Genomic DNA, 15,814 nt, shown 5'->3' on the forward strand with positions numbered 1-15,814 from the left:
AGCCTTGAGATTGCTCATTCTTCCTCACAATTTGGTTTCTCAAGTCCTCAGACAGTTCTTTGGTCTTCTTTCTTTTCTCCATGCTCAATGTGGTACACACAAGGACACAGGACAGAGGTTGAGTCAACTTTAATCCATGTCAACTGGCTGCAAGTGTGATTTAGTTATTGCCAACACCTGTTAGGTGCCACAGGTAAGTTACAGGTGCTGTTAATTACACAAATTAGAGAAGCATCACATGATTTTTCGAACAGTGCCAATACTTTTGTCCACCCTCTTTTTTATGTTTAGTGTGGAATTATATCCAATTTGGCTTTAGGACAATTCTTTTTGTGTTTTTCATTTAAGACAATTTAAATGAAGATAATAATACCAAAGAATTTGTGTTTGCAAATATTTTCAGGAAGAAACTGAATATTATCTGACAGAATTGCAGGGGTGTCAATACTTTTGGCCACAACTGTAGGCTGTATAGAAAGAGCCCCCGTCGCCAGCAGAGTGGAGCCGTGCAGAGCCGTGCCAGCAGTACAGAGCTAAGTTGAGTGCCGCACCCGGCGTGATAGTGAGTACCACACACGTTCTGCCCAGTGACATACTTGACTGACCCCTGCATACAGGTCCACCGTTTGTGGATGACCGACTGTCAGTTCCCTGCTACCCTCCACGCTAGGAGGTGACCCTAGTGAAGGCAGAGACTGCAGTGTGATGCACAGAGAAAGAGAGACAGACGGCTAGGACAGAGCCTCGCTATCAAGGACACTGCAGAGTGAAGTCCCGTTCCAGCGATTCCCCCCCACACTAGACTCAGTACCATGCTAGTTTGAGCACAGGAAATCTTCCTGCCTCCCAGAGACTTCGCTGAGACATCCCGCGCCGCTGTTGTTGGTGCCACCGTTGGGGCCCCGCCTGTTACAGACCTCACCGAGACGTCACATGCCGCTGTTGTCAGTGCCACCGTTGGAACCCTGAGGAGCTGCACCCAAGAAGACTATAGACTGATAAGTTTCACCTCTTTATTACTGAACTTTCGTTCATCCCTGACCTACCCTGCCACTCTGCCAGTTCTGCCCCCAATCATTATCATCACCCTACAATCACTCACTCCCTGTGTGGAGTTCCCCTGTAAATAAACCTGTTAACCCTTGCTCTGCCTGTGTCCAATCACTGCAACCCGCATTCCTGCTTGTTACCTTACATGCTGTCTGTGTTAAAATCAGATAGCATACAGGCAGCACAGGGACCAATGTTATTCAATACTTCTGAACAGATAAGAGTTCGATATGCACCTGTCTCTCCCATATTTTGAGTGAGACTCACCCATTCTAGCTGATCGGTACACAAAAAAAGGGTACTACATGGAATGTTGGTATTGCACCCATTTTGATGGATAAATTGCAATTATTAACATAGAAAACTGTATTAGCTCTTGTAAATTTTATTTACTGCTGATATATAAAAACGGGATGCCATACGAATGTTCTGAGGATGTAAAATATGGACAACACACAGATGGCACATGGATGTACAATATACAGTAGATGAAGATCACTCGTTTTTTCTAAATGAAAATTGGACTATTTTTCATACTCTCGTATGAACCCGGCCAAAGGCCAAATTCAGACATCCATGCAACCAGTGTTGGACTGGGGTGCCAAGGGCCCACCGGTAACCAACTCCAGGGCCCCACTTTTAAGTTTCATGTAAATATGACATTATCCTCAATCACAAATTTATATAACCTTGTACTGGCTAGATTGTTAAATGAATAAGATGCCACCTGTGTCTGTACATAGTGATTTAAGTATATAGTGCCAAGTACTGCTCATATAAGAGGTTCGTGGCCCACTCTTCCACAGGGGCCCACCAGAGGATTATCCTGTTCTCTGCTGGGCCAGTCCAAGCCTGCATGCAACATGGTCATTATATGGACCGTGATGTATGGACTGACAGCGGGTCTCCTGACCCAAATTCAATAGCCCTTGTAGGCACGTAGTAACAAGGGACTGTGGGCACCTACCCAATCCGTCAATCTAGGTGCACCCTAGGCTATACCAGTCCCCAAGATTACCCCAGATGGTTTAGATGCCGGGGTCTCATACCTTGCTATGCCTCTATCTTAACCCTTATCTGTTCCCTCCCCCACCCAGGGAGATGTGAGGCCAAAATGTATTGGAAAGCACTAACCAGACACACATGGGGTTAACAGACAGGGAGTGGGAAACAGGAGAGGAATAGGAGGCACAAACCAAATGGGAGAGAAAAAGGATAAACATGCAACCCTACTCCATGCAGAAATCTGCTGAACAACTCTCCAACCTCCTATTCCAAACACTGAACTTCTCCTGCAAAACCAAACCAAGAAGTAAAACAACTATCACTGGCGCAACTCCCAAGTCACAGTGGCGAGCATAAGTATATATACTATACCAGAGGGGAGTGACCAACATTAGACAGCTGGGAGAATTCAGGATAGAGAGCTCCAGGAGATCAACAGGGCTGATTAACCATTGCAATAGCAGAGTAAGGAAAACCTGCACTGTTTAATAGGATGGTGAAGCAGTTCTAATCAGTGCAAGAGTTGGTGTAACCAGACGCCGAGATTTTCTGGCCCCTCTCTGTCGTAGTTTTTCCTGTGACAGGACCATAGTGAATAATGAATGCGCCAATGAGTGCAAAGGTTTAAAAAGTGAGAAGGATGGGCTGTAAGTTTTGAATGTGGGGATGTGAAGGATTGCTTAACTTCTTCCCGCCGCAGCCCTTTTTGTTTTTGCATTTCTGTTTTTCGTTCCTTTCCCAGAGAGATAACTTTTTCATTTTTACGTAAAAATGGCCATGTGAGGGATTGTGTTTTGTGGGACGAGTTGTATTTTTGAACAACACCATTGGTTTTACCATGTTGTGTACTCGAAAACGGGAATAAAATTCCAAGTGCAGTGAAATTGCAAAAAAAGTGCAATTCCACAACTAATTTTTGGATTTTTTTTTAACCATGTTCACTAAATGCTAAAACTGACCTGCCATTATGATTCTCCCGGTCATTACAGTATAGACTGTTTTTTATTTAACTCCTTAACCCCCAAGGGTGGTTTGCACGTTCATGACCGGGCCAATTTTTACAATTCTGACCACTGTCCCTTTATGAGGTAATAACTCTGGAACGCTTCCATGGATCCTGGTGATTCTGACATTGTTTTCTCATGACATATTGTACTTCATGCTTGTGGTAAAATTTCATTCATATAACTTGCGTTTATTTGTGAAAAAAACAGAAATTTGGCGAAAATTTAGAAAATTTCGCAATTTTCCAACTTTGAATTTTTATGCCCTTAAATCACAGAGATATGGCACACAAAAAACTTAATAAGTAACATTTCCCACATGTTTACTTTACATCGGCACAATTTTGGAACCCAAATTTTTTCTTCTTAGGAAGTTATAAGGGTTAAAAGTTGACCAGCGATTTCTCATTTTTGCAACACCATTTTATTTTTACGGACCACATCACATTTGAAGCCACTTTGAGGGGTCTATATGATAGAAAATACCCAAAAGTGACACCATTCTAAAAACTGCACCCCTTAAGGTGCTCAAAACCACATTCAAGAAGTTTATTAACCCTTCAGGTGCTACACAGGAATTTTTTGAATATTTAAAAAAAAAATGAACATTTAACTTTTTTTCACAAAAACAATACTTCACGTTCAATTTTTTTTATTTTACCAAGGGTAACAGGAGAAGTTGGACTGCAAAAGTTATTGTGCAGTTTGTCCTGAGTACGCTGATACCTGATATGTGGGGGGAACCACTGTTTCGGTGCATGGCAGAGCTCAGAAGGGAAGGAGCGCCGTTTGACTTTTTTAATGCAAAATTGGCTAGAATTCAGATCGGACGCCATGTCACGTTTGGAGAGCCCCTGATGTACCTAAACAGTGGAAACCCCCCACAAGTGAACCCATTTTGGAAACTAGACCCCCCAAGGAACTTATCTAGATATGTGGTGAGAACTTTGAACCAACAAGGGCTTCACAGAAGAAGTTTATAACGTACAGCGGTACAATTAAAAAATCATATTTTTCCACAAAAATGATCTTTTTCACCCCCAATTTTTATTTTCCCAAGGATAACAGGTCCCTAAAAGCTATTGTGTAATTTGTCCTGAGTACGCTGATACCCCATTTGTGGGTGTAAACGACTATTTGGGCGCATGGCAGAGCTCGGAAGGGAAGAAGCGCCATTTGACGTTTTTGGCTGGAATTGAGATCGGACACCATGTCGCGTTTGGAAAGCCCCTAATGTACCAAAACAGTGAAAACCCCCCACAAATTACACCATTTTGGAAACTAGACCCCCCCCAAGGAACTTATCTAGATGTGTGGTGAGCACTTTGAACCCCCCAGTGCTTCACAGAAGTTTATAACGCCGGGGCGTGCAAATAAAAAAATCGTATTTTTTCCACAAACATGATCTTTTAGTCACCAATTTTTTAATTTTTCCAAGGATACCAGGAGAAATTGGACCCCAAAAGTTGTTGTCCAATTTGTCCTGAGTACGCTGATACCCCATATGTGGGAGAAAACTACTGTATGGGCACACGTCGGGGCTCGGAAGGGAAGTAGTGACGTTTTGGAATGCAGACTTTGATGGAATGCACGGCGGGTGTCATGCTGCCTTTGGAGAGCCCCGAATGTACCTAAACAGTGGAAACCCCCCATAAGTGACACCATTTTGGAAACTAGACCCCCTAAAGAACTTATCTAGATGTGTGGTGAGCCTCTGATATACCTAAACTATTGAAACTCCCCACGCGTGACCCCATTTTGGAAACTAGAACCCCCAAGTGCTTCACAGAAGTTTATAACGCCCGGGCGTGAAAATAAAAAAATCATTTTTTTCCACAAAAATGATATTTTTGCCCCCAATTTTTTATTTTCCTAAGGGTAACAGGAGAAATTGGACCCAAAAGTTGTTTGTCCTGAGTATGCTGATACCCTATATGTGGTGGTAAAACACTGTTTGGGCGCATGGCAGAGCTTGGAAGGGAAGGAGCACCATTTGACTTTTTCAACGCAGAATTGGCTGGAATTGAGATCAGACGCCATGTTGCATTTGGAGAGCACCTGATGAGCCCAAACAGTGGAACCCCCCCAATTCTAACTCCAACCCTAACCCCAACACACCCCTAACCCTAATCTCAACCCTAACCCTAATGAGAAAATGGAAATAAATACATTTTTTTTATTTTATTATTTTTCCCTAACTAAGGGGGTGATAACGGGGGGTTTGATTTACTATTTATGGCGGTTTTTATATTTGGCAGCTGTCGCACGCTAAAAGACGCTTTTTATTGTAAAAATAGTTTTTGCATCACCACATATTGAGAGCTATAATTTTTCCATATTTTGACCCACTGAGTCATGTGAGGTCTTATTTTTTGCAGGACGAGTTGACGCTTTTATTGGTATCATGTTCGGGCATGTGACATCTTTTGATCGCTTTTTATTCCGATTTTTGGGACGCAGAATGAACAAAAACCAGCGTTTCATGAATTTCTTTTGCGGGGTGCATTTACACCGTTCCGCGTGCGGTAAAATTGATAAAGCCCTTTTATTCTTCGGGTCAGTATGGTTACAGCAATACCTCATTTAGGTCGTTTTTTATGTTTCGGCGCTTTTATGCAATGAAAACAATTTTATATAAAAATTAATTATTTTTGCATCGCTTTATTCTGCGAGCTATAACTTTTTTATTTTTTTACTGTTGATGCTGTATGGTGGCTCAATTTTTGTGGGACAAGATGACGTTTTCAGCGGTACCATGGATATTTATATGCGTTTTTTTGATCGCGCGTTATTGCACTTTTTGTTCGGCGGTATGATAATAAATCATTATTTTTTGCTTCGTTTTTTAAGGGGTTCGCTAAAGGGGTTAACTAATGGGACAGTTTTATAGGGCGGGTCGTTACGGACGCGGCGATACCAAATATGTGTACTTTTATTGTTTGTTTTTTTTATTTCCAAAATATGAATTTATTAGGGAATATTTTTTTTTTAATTTATTTAGCGATTTTTAAAAAATTATTTTTACACTTTTTTTTTTAACTTTATTACATTGTCCCAGGTGGGACATCTCTGTCCTGTGACAGATCGCTGATCTGTCACATCACAGATCACTGTGACAGATCAGCGATCTGTCACAGGCATTGCACAAGGCTTCCTCGTGCCTGCGCTTTGCAGGCATGAGGAAGCCAGCTCCCTGCAGGCCCCCGAAGGTCCCCGTTGCCATCTTGGATTCGGGGACCTGCAGGGATGGAGCCCCCGCGCAGCAGCGCTGCACATTGCGCTGCTGTGGGGGGCTCGGAAGCACGGAGGGAGCCTCCTCCCTGCCGATGCTTCCCTTTAACCCCCGGTACACCGCGATCGTGTTTGATCGCGGTGTGCAAGGGGTTAACGTGTCGGGGGCGGTCCGTGACCTCCCCTGACACATTGTGCCAGGTGTCAGCTGTGATAATCAGCTGACACCCAGCCGCAATCAGCGGCGCTCACCACGTGGGCGACGCTGATCGCTGTGACGTACTATCCCGTCCCTGGGAATTAAGTCCCAGGGCACATGGACGGGATAGTATGTCACATGACAGAAAGGGGTTAAATGTTGAAAAAAAAATCCAAAGTTTGTTAAAAAAAAAAAATTGCGTAACTTTCCAAGACCCATAGCATCTCAATGTTTCATGATCTGGGGCTGGGTGAGGGCTTATTTTTTGTGTGCCGAGCTGACGTTTTTAATTATACCATTTTGGTGTGGATATGATCTTTTTATCGCCCATTATTGCATTTTAACGCAATGTTGCGGAGACAAAAAAAATGTAATTCTAGCGTTGACTTTTTTTTTCACTACGCCGTTTACTGATCGGATTAATTATTCTTATAGCTTGATAGATCAGGCAATTCTGAACGCGGCGATACCGGTGTTGCTATTAGTGTGTCAAGAGTGGGAGAAGAGGGTTGCATTGACAATCCAACACAATAGGCAGCTCTTTGAACACATTTTGTAAGTGGTCATAAACTTGTAAATAGCTGATGAAATAATAAAGTTAGATTAAAACTAAGCACATCATTGTTTTTCTTGTGAAATTCTCAATAAGTTTGATTTGTCATATGACCCTCTTCCCATTGAAAAAAATAAAGTTGGATCCAAAATGGCCGACTTCAACATGGTCGCCATGGTCACGACCCATCTTGAAAAGTTTCCCCCCTCCCATATACTAATGTGCCACAAACAGGAAGTTGATATCACCAACCATTCCCATTTTATTTAGGTATATCCAAATAAATGGCCCACCCTGTATATATATATTTTTTAATTGTTTTATTTTGAATGAGACGAATGGGGGGTGATTTGAACTTTTATAGATTTAATTTTTTTTAAATATTTTGAAAAACATTTTTTTTTACTTTTCACTTGCTTCAATAGTCTCCATGGGAGACTAGAAGCTGCGATGACCCAATCGCCTGTGTGTAGCAGAAATGCTCTCTTGGTATGAGTTCTGACCACTTGGCGATGCTCATAGCAATCTGGCTATGACAACCATAGAGGTCTGCTGAAGACCTCTGGTTCTCATGCTGACCCATTGGTGACCCCAATCATGTGACGGGGTTACCGATGGGCGGGATTAGTGACGCTCTTCCAGCGCGATCACATTAAATGCTGCTATCAGAGATTGACAGCAGCATTTAACAGCTTAACAGCCGCGGGTGGATCGCAATTCCACCCTCGGCTGTTAGGGGCACATGTTAGTGGTTCAGAACAGCTGACATGTGCAGAGAAAGATGTGGGCTCCGCACCGGAGCCCACATCAAAGGGAGAGACATGACATTACATGTACGGCACATGTCGTGAAGGGGTTAAAGGGGAGAGGGAGGGTCATGAAGGGGTTATGAAAGAATAGGGGAGGAAGGAAGGTACCTCTTTCCTACCTTTGCCCATGGAAGAACATCCATACATGTCCTCCAGGATGTCATCCTCGATCCTCTATCTTCTACATCACTCCAACAACTCCCTCCTCCTTAAACATTTGCTTTTAGCTCAAAAAATGAAGTATGTTCCTGCATCCCATCACCTGGAATTGTATGTTAGACCCCCTTTGGTTACAGCTCCCCTGGGTCTACTATCCCCATCCACATAATGGGATTAGTGGCTATACGAACAATGGAATTATAAATTCCTTGATTGCTACTCTTGGGTTTGGCCTTGTGTATACATAAGACCTAGCCTACATGTCTTCCTCTGCTTACTGTCACTGAATGGAAACATGGATTCCTGAGGCTAAACTGGCAAGCAAGAAAATTACTAATAAAACACAGCAATCAAATCTCTAATAAAATACAATAATATTGACGCAACTGGTGCTCCGTGCTGGAAAAAGTCTGCAACCGATAGAGTTGTGGACTCCACTCTACGTCCATTCGACCTATAGTCTTTAGTCTTGTATTCAGTTACTCACAAATAGCTTAGTAATGGAGCAAGAATTGCATGATGTAAATAAATCTCTGTAAATTGTCATTGGGCCCTTCTAACAAAGCCTAACATGAATGTGTGTGAACACCAGTGTGTGTAACTACTGTGTCTGTAAGATCAACTTGTAACATATTCTGTCGGATGGAAACAGAATGAAGATACAACACTAGTGTTGTCAGTAAGAAGGTGGACTACTTGCTTAGAAATAGGACATGCCAGGACTTGTAAGCTAAAAAAGGGCTCAAAGGAATTTAGCATTTTTGATCAAGAACATCCTAGAAAGTTTCATTCCTCTCCTTCGATAGAGAAATAAGAATGTTACGATGAAACCCAGTACATAATGTAAGTGTATTCATGTTTATTTAATGTATTTTTTAGCTATGTCTATGGGACTGTGATAAGGGGAATAAGCTGCAAGTGGGGTCAACTAGAAGACAAGAAGAACGTCTACATGAGGGTTGCAGTTAAGAATTTAAGAATGTTCCCACTTAGGAAATGTAAAGTACATAATGGAACAATCTGTCAAAATGGAGTTACAAGTTTCATTTGTTTAGAATCACATTTAGTGATTGAGGTTAACTTGGGACATCAGTTGTATTGGTACTTGGAGAAATCAGTAAATGAGTAAAGAATATGATTATCAGACTAGACATACAGAATTATGGCTGAGCCCAAGTTAAATATGTAATTTTATAGGACTAATTGTGTAGGATTACATTTATGTAGCTAAGTTGCACTTTTCTGGAAATATCTATCACTGCTAAATGTAAACCACAATTTAAGGCATGAGCAAAATGGACAGTCTCTGCAATTTATGCTGTGAATGCGCTTTGCATGAGGAAAAGTTAAGGATGTGTCTGTGAATATGATCAACATCTAATCAGCTTATAAATTATATTAGCAATTCATTGCATTGTTCTTGTCTGCAAGTAATTCAAGCTAATTGCCTGTTTCCACCTAGGTTGCCTGACCTACAGTATTTGTGCCTTCCGAGGCAATTAGGTGGTTATATAGAAGGTATCGAAAGATGTCGCTCTATATATACATCATGTATGTGCCATGAAATGTAGAAGAGAGCCTTAGAAAACCGAATAAGTGCATAAATAAACATAACTGCAATGACATAACACATTTTACAATGATTCTTAGCTATGTGCTTTCACATAATAGATACCGAAGCCTGTTAAGTGTTAAGTCTAGATTCAGGCTATATAATAACACAATTCATATGGATGAACATTCTCTTTTGCAAAGTGAATATTAAGTGGACATCATGACCCTCCTTCACAAGCTATTGTGTATAAGAGCATCTGGCGCGATGTCTGACCAAGTCCATTCATGGGATTACATAGTGGACTAGCCATTTGAATAGACAGCATGTAATACTACATGTTCTCTCCTGTGCTTGCTGCATAGGAAATGAATGGCCTGGCGCAGCTGGAGAAGATGACCTGCACTGATCAACTATCCTCAGGGAAGGATCACATGAGAAGTCAGTGCAGAGCCAAGTTACATGCGCGATGACAGTGATGGAAACAGCAGTTGTAAAGCAGTTCATAAGAAAATGACTGTTAATGGTAATTAAAAAATATATAAAGTGCTCTCAGTGAGAGAAACAAAATAGGAATCTTGTGGGTATGATACCTTTTAATGGCTAACAAATAATAGTGAATGTTGTTACAAAGCAAGCTTTCGGGACTGCTTATGTCCCTTCATCAGGCTGATAAAGCTGATATCAGCCTGATGAAGGGACATAAGCAGTCCCGAAAGCTTGCTTTGTAACAACATTCACTATTATTTGTTAGCCATTAAAAGGTATCATACCCACAAGATTCCTATTTTGTTTCTCTCACTGAGAGCACTTTATATATTTTTTTCTACTGGCTAACACGGTACCAAACCACTTTTTTGGTAATTAAAAAAAACACACTGCCAAGAAATCATCCCAGCAAACATCTTATGCCCTAAACACTTCTAAATATGTGTTCAGGGTAGTGCAGGTGCATTAAAATTCTTATTGATCGCTATCTCTCTCGGTTTCCAGCATGGCTCAAGTCCCCTTCTCACTCACGTAACTGGAATTCTGACTCAATGGATCACACAGAGGTTTATGTGTGAACCGAAAGTGGCTTTTACAATGTAAGTGTAAGAAGGTTGCGGGACGCAGTGACAGATAGGAGGCAGAGCAAGGGTTAAAAAAAGTAGCAATTTAATAGAACAAGGTTTTCACTCCTCGCAGGGAGGTAAATGGTTAAAGGGTGAATGGTAGGAATAATAACTGTTAAAACAAGGGTAGTCTAAAGAAAGATCTTATTGTGTCCTGTATGATTCTCTGTAGGGGATGATCCCGCATGGGTTATGGCTCCGGCAGAATCCGGGAGGGTGGTGTCCTCAGATTGGGTCCTTTACATGGGGGTCCACCTTCTGGCGGCACCGGTCGGTCTCCAGTACCTTCCGCTGAGCCCCTAGAACCATAAACACGTGCGGCCGGAGCAAACAGGGCTGCAGCAACTTTGGAGTCCAATGGGAACGGTTGGGAAGCAAGTGGCAAGGAAGGCCGCCAGGAGTCTGTCCAGTACTTGGCCTTTCCTCCTGTGCACGTGTGCAGTACTCACAATCACGGAAAGCACGGCACCTCTATCTCCGCAGTCACTGAGCGCCCGACACCTCTCAGCTCAGCGGTCCCTCTTCAGGCGGCGGGGCCCAAACAATGCGACCTGTTGCAGCGCTGGTACTCGGGACTGAGCGTGCTGCTCACCTGAGTGCGCTGCTATGGATTGGCAACAAACTGCCTGCTGCTGCACATGCTTTTCTTTTTATGTAACCACGTCTCTCCGGGTCATGAGGTCTGTCCGGCTCCTAATTTTTTTCTCTCGGCAACATGGGAAGCAGTCTCAACAGTTCTGGCCCCAACTCGGCAAAGGTACCCGCAGCCCGGTCCTTCTCCTTACACTCCCCCTCTCATTTTGCACGCCATTCCACGGGCGAGAGTTCTTGCAGTAGACTTTGACACTCCTCCATCTTTTGGACGATTCGTTGCCAAATAAACTGATCTTGCTCATAACGATTGGGGAGTATTCCAGATGTTGTTTGTTCGGTGCGGTGTAAGTCAGGTTGGGTAGTCGAATCAGGTTGGGTAGTCGAGTCAGGTTGGGCATTTGTGGACGGGGACGCGTCCGGGTTCAATAGAGCAGCCATCACGGGAGTTTCAGGTTCTCGCACTTCCCCTGGGCCAGTGGGGAGCGGGCCTTCCGGATCAAAGTGTGAATCCTGTTCTTCTTCATCAGAATCGAAGGTCACTGAATTGGGCACTTTGAGAATTCTTGGCGCTCTTTCTTCTCTTTCAGGATCTTGTGACAGGCAAGGACATATCATGCTTCAGTGGACTACTTGGATAGGGGCTCCTTCTTCCCTGTCAGGCTGGACTTTATAGACAAGATCATGAGCTCCAATCCGGCAATTCGCCCGATACGGGGTTTGTTCCCATCGATGTTCCAACTTACCTCGAGATCGCTTGTCTCGGACCAATACTCGGTCTCCAACCTTAAGAGCTGTCCCTCGCAGGGGTGTCAACTCATGGTGTTCAGGTTCCCAAAACTTGGTCTGTACCAGTTGATGTAAGGTCTGTAAGCGATGACGATGTTTATGGACCCAGGTAGACACCATCATCCGTGGGTAGTCCTCCTCTAGGTCCATCTTCAGCTCGGTAATCTCTCGTCCCTTTCGCCCAAACAGCAGGGTGTAGGGCGTATATCCGGTTGTACTGTGCACTCGGTTGTTTTAGACCCAAACCAGTTCATACATACTCAGGCCAGAGGACTTTCCTGTCTTCCTCCAACATTCTTAACATCTGAATCAGTGTCTGGTTGAAACGTTTTTGCGGCCCCATTTCCCTGCGGGTGGTAAGAAGTCGTTCTGGACTTCTCAATACGATACAGATGGTGGGGCTCCTCCATTACTCGACCTTGAAAGCAAGCACCTTGTTCAGAATGGATTCTTTTCGGGCATCCATACACCCGGATAAAATCTGCGCAGCTGACTCAGCCGTCTGATCCCAGGTCGGAGTCACTACAGCAAACTTAGTGAAATGATCGGTCATCACGAGACAATGATCATATCCAAGATGAGCGAGATCCACAGTCAAGTAGTCGATCATTAGCAATTCCAGGGGAGCGGAGGTCACAATGGTCTGTGTAAGGGCTCTTTGCTCAAGAATTTTAGCCAATTGACAGCTTTGGCATCGTTGACAGGCCTCTTCCACTGCAGTTTTCAGTCGGGGATGATAGACCAGCTTCTGCAACCACTGGAATGTCTTCCCCAGACCGAAGTGAGCTCCTATTTCATGAGCATCTGTGGCCACCTCACTGATCACTTTTTCGGGGAGTATCACTTGCCAGGTGACTCCCAATTCCCATACCAACTGCACCCTATGATACAGCAAACCGTCTTCCAGTTGAAGCCTCTGCCATTGTCAGAGAATCTGCATCATTCCAGGGGACAGGGTGTCCCGCTCGCTCTGGATAGGGAGTTGTTTCAGGGCCACCCATTGTCTCAACTGAGCAAATTCTGTCTTCCTGCTGAAGCCGCACACATTAATCTCGAGGCCGTTCCAACAGATGCTTCCCCTACGCCTCTTTGTTTTGTTCCCACGTCGTCGCCAATGTCCTGGCGAGGTTTCAGAACCCAGGGATCTCTTCTGTCTCCAACTCTTCATCTCGGTCACGACAAGGATGCGCATGAGTCACTTTTCTGTATGCGATCTTATATCGATATTTTGCCATACGGGCCAACCATCTTTGCTCCAGGGCCCCAAGTTTTGTATTTTCTAGGTGGGCAAGGGGGTTGTTGTCGGTGCGCACCAAGACTTTGGATCCCGACAGGTACTTGGAAAACTTCTCAGTCATCGCCCACACTAAGGCCTGTAGCTCCAATTTGAAAGGACTATAGTTGTCTGGGTTTCGCTCTGAGTCATGGAGGGATCGGCTCACGTAAGCAATCACTCTTTCCTTTCTGTCCTGTATCTGTGACAATACAGCCCCCAATCCCTGGAGACATCCATCGGTGTGAAGGATGAAAGGTTGGGAGAAGTCTGCATAGGCCAGTATGGGTGCTTCCGTCAGGTCCATCTTCAGTGCTCAAAAGGCTTCTTCCTGGCTATCTCCCCACAGGATGGTCCGATTCTTCGCACCAGACGGCACTCCTTTCAATAATTCCATCAGTGAATTAACAATATGAGTGAAGTCCTTCACAAACTGTCAATAGTACCCCGTGAGCCCCAGAACGGCCCGCACGTCCTTCACAGTCAACGGCGTGGGCCAGTCCTGTACCGCCGCTATCGTCTCACATGCAGGTCTCACTCCCTCAGTGGATACAACATGTCTGAGGTATTCAATCTGCTTGCAGAAGAGGTGGCATTTCTGAGGTTTCACTTTCAACTCAACACCTGCTCCAGCCACTGTGTCAAGGTATAGGACATGGTTAATGTCCTGTTTTCGCAGGATTAACTTTTGTTGGCCTCCTTTTGGATCTGGGAGGGGTATTTATACCCACTCCAGACTAGAATTCCCTGTCAGCTATACTGTTGTTCTGGCTGTGTGTCTGACCCCCTGGTGTGCGTGTATACTGCATTGCTTGTTTGCCTCCTGTGTATGACCTGGTCTGTCCACTCACTCTGTTCTCTGTCTCATGTTTTGGTACTATTGTCTTCTCCAGTTTTGACCTCCTGGCTTGGCTATCGTTACTCCGATACAGTTTGCCCCTATTGTGCCTTCTATTGCCCGTTCTGGTTTACTGATCTATTGCTTCGTCCTGACTATCTGTTCTGTCTAATCCTTTGTTACTGTTGTGCTATCTCATGCATTGATCCTGGCCTGATCTGGTTTACGTCTCTGTCTATGCCCCTTGGTAACATTGTCCCGTAGTTACCCTTTTAGGAGTTTTCCTCAGCTCCTAGCTCTCTGGAGTTTAAACCACGCCCTCAGCAGTCACGTGCTTCAGGTCCTGTTAGTCTGGAGCACGCATTGTCACCACTGCTGCCCTGCTCCACAGGTATCTTTGTGCACAGTTTTTATACTCAGGACACGCTCACTGGCTCAGTGAGCAAGTGCAGTACGGTGTTCCTAACACACTGGAGATGTTCCTCAAAAGTAGCTGCATAGACAATGATGTCATCCAGGTAGATGAGAGTGGCTTCAAAGTTCAGATCTCCCAGACACCGCTCCATCTGTCTCTGAAAGGTTCCAGGCACATTGGTGAGCCCAAAGGGCATCCAGTTGAATTCGAACAACCCCATAAGCAGTATGAACGCCGTCTTCGGCCAGTCTTGCTCAGCCATGGGCACTTGCCAGTATCCACTGGCCAGATCTAATGACGAGAATTACTTAGCTTTTCCCAGGGCAGACAACGACTCCTCAATTCTCGGTAGAGCAGAGGCGTAGCTAGGGGTTCAGCTCAGGGGGGGGGGGCAAAATCTGAGTGGGCCCCTAACAGGAGGACATAGGGGGCCCATTTCTACCTCCAAAAAAGGTGCAATTTTGCATTTTTAGGAGCTCTTGGGTTGCAAAGGGATCATATATTGTTCTTGCACAGGGGCCTTTCTGTCTGTGTCCGCCTGTGGCCTCTAACCAGGTAATTATGATTATAACTATGGTGGTATAGGAGAACCTCAGGAGATGACTGCATTGTTATTGAAAATAAAAGTCTATACAAAGACCAGCACTGATATTACCGCCATATTGTGGTAGATACCTGTTAGGGCTGACGGAATGCACCAAATAATAAAATAATAGTAAGGTGCGTTCGCAGCCCGGGGTCCACCGTGCAGGGGTGGTAAACTGCTGCTTAGTAAGGGCGGAAGTATAAAGCGGTATACAAATGGTCACACGTGGGTTAACGTCACCCAGTGTGAACAGGGCGAACTCTGTTACCTCACAGAGCCGCACTACCGCAGAACATAAATGCTGGAGCCTGTTTAGCTCACAGAGCTCGGCAATGGAGCGCACAGAATGCGGTCACAGAACTCTGCCCCAAGGACACGGGGTCAGAGTACCTCTAGACCTTCTGAGCGTGCGGCGTCGCACCTGCGAACGCCACTATAGACGCTGACTATGGCGGAGTGTCGAGCACGTGCACCATTGTTAAAAATGCATATTCTTGTATATTATTCAGGACTTGTTACCAGATGTGATACTCTAAAATATGACAATGTTCTTATAAAAAAATGTAATGGTTTATTTGGATTCTTCCATCAAAGAAAAGATTATTACAGAAAAACATAAAAATAGGTGCATGATTTATAAAGAGA

General features: G+C 44.2%; 1 protein-coding gene across 2 annotated transcripts in view; it reads left to right on the plus strand.

Annotated features, from left to right (window-relative positions):
- The first annotated feature begins 8,725 nt into the window (after window positions 1–8,725).
- The window catches only part of LOC141089140 (uncharacterized), a 228,837-nt gene continuing 221,748 nt past the window's right edge, over window positions 8,726–15,814 (plus strand). For both annotated transcript variants that reach the window (XM_073575459.1, XM_073575461.1), the window contains exon 1: window positions 8,726–8,853. The gene's annotated coding sequence lies outside the window, so the exon portion shown is untranslated. The remainder of the gene's footprint in view (window positions 8,854–15,814) is intronic.

The sequence above is a fragment of the Dendrobates tinctorius genome, unplaced genomic scaffold (assembly GCF_039654945.1).
Source record: "Dendrobates tinctorius isolate UK_male_01 unplaced genomic scaffold, ASM3965494v1 ptg000044l, whole genome shotgun sequence".
NCBI lineage: Eukaryota > Metazoa > Chordata > Amphibia > Anura > Dendrobatidae > Dendrobates > Dendrobates tinctorius.